The sequence below is a fragment of the Rhinopithecus bieti genome, unplaced genomic scaffold (genome assembly GCF_001698545.2).
Source record: "Rhinopithecus bieti isolate Rb0 unplaced genomic scaffold, ASM169854v2 scaffold_5875, whole genome shotgun sequence".
In the NCBI taxonomy this organism is placed as follows: domain Eukaryota; kingdom Metazoa; phylum Chordata; class Mammalia; order Primates; family Cercopithecidae; genus Rhinopithecus; species Rhinopithecus bieti.
The window spans coordinates 11903-13880 of NW_016804914.1; positions in this window are offsets into that span (position 1 = coordinate 11903).

The window sequence follows — 1978 nt, forward strand, 5'->3', positions numbered from 1 at the left end:
TNCTTTCTTTCTTTCTTTCTTTCTTTCTTTCTTTCTTTCTTTCTTTCTTTCTCTCTCTCTCTCTCTCTCTTTCTTTCTTTCCTTCTTTCTTTCTTTCTTGGTGGAACAACTGAAACCTGATTAATTTACAGTCCTGCCAAATTTGAGCCTGTTGTAGTTTTCCACAGACATTAATCTCCAGGCAATTAAATACTGAATTAAATATTGAGCACTCTAATGGGTTTCCTGTGTTCTATGCATACTCCTGCATACTTCTGTTGTGGAGTAGTAGACAGATTTTATCTTGATAATTCAGGTCAATCACCAGAGCCAACACTCCTCCTCCCTTTGTCACCTGATGACTGAAAGGTAGGAGTAGTCCAAAATGCCAAGGGGGCTATCTTCACTGTCTGTTTTAATGGAATTGGCAATGCATCTCCTGCTGGCAGCATTTATCCCTCTGGATCAAGGACTTATAAGCCAGTGGAAGATCATGTCATGGAAACAGGAAGCGAACTTTGCTAGACATGATGGTAAGTCGGACATTTCCACTTCCACCCCTTGATTTCTGTACCCATTAATTCAGGCTGTGGGAGAAAGCACTGTAGTTGGACACTGATTCAGAACATACATTAACTTTGTAAGTCTTAAAGTTAACATACATTAACTTTATAAGTCATATCACATAGTTGGTATTGCAATTGTAACTTTAAAAGGCCATTTCATCATTCTATTAATCCAGTTGCTTTAGGATGATGGGAAACATGTAAGACCAGTGTATTCCATAAGCAGATGCCCACTGCCACACTTCTGTATCCATAAGGTGACTGACTTGGTCAGAGGAAATGCTGTGTGGAAGGCTTGGATGGTGGATGAGGTTCACAGTTTAGTGAGTTCACAGATTTTGGTCTTGAAGAAGCACTGCATGCAGAATAGGGAAACCCATATAGTGCAAGCACCTTGAGAAATGTTGCCATAGTGACAGATCAGTGTTGGTCTCTGCTGCTGGCAAATTGGGCACTGAGCAGTGGGCATAGCCAGGTCAGTCTTGGTGAGTAAAAGTCCATTCGCTGAACCCACACATAATCTCCATCCCTGCCATCATGACCACTTTTTTTATGGACCAACTGGGCAATGACAGGAGTGGCTCGGGAGAGACACTGAGTGGTGTCCACAGGATGGTTTATACTATCCATTTGCTTATGAAATCTTTCCACTTCTGAGGTCACTGTTGTTGAGCACTCACGTGCAATATAAATATCCTCACAGTTTTTGACCACTCAGAGAGGCCCATCTACATAACTCTGTCTCAAATTACTTTGCCACCTATTTACTTATAATGCTTCTTCCAAGTTCCTGATCTGGCTTGGAACTGGCTGGGGCCCATGAACCAGTATATAATCACATGTCTGGCCATTTCCCTTGAAGTTCTGTCTCTTGGGAAGATGTTCATTCAACACTGCCATTCAGGGATGTCTCAGTAGAAAGCTGTAGTACCACAGCCATTCATTTTTGGGTGGTGGCTGCATATATTGTGCAGAACCATCTGGAGTCAGGCTGTAGACTTCTCTTATTCTGTCAGCTGATCATAGGGAACTGTCCACGAGACAATAAATGCAGGTTGGAGGGGAGAAGGTAGCGTGGAGGACTGGATACCATGGGCACTTGAGCCACTTACACATGTAACTTACTTCTGCCTTCAGGACTGGCTTGAGACTGGGCACATATATACCACTTCCATTTGATGATGAAATATCGCTATGGACAACCCACTTTATGGCTAGATGGGTCAGAAAGCACCCAGTTCCTGATAGGTATTTCAGTTCACTTGGGGACTCCATGATCTTCAGACAAGTGTTCAGTTTCTCCCAAACCCTGTAACAGGTCAAGTGGTGTCTCTCAGTAGGAGAGTAGTTTTCTGCTCTCCTACTGAGAGCAAGATGGCAGGTCCTTGCTTCAAAATCCTAGACCTATGCTGTGATTCACCTGTGGGATCCTG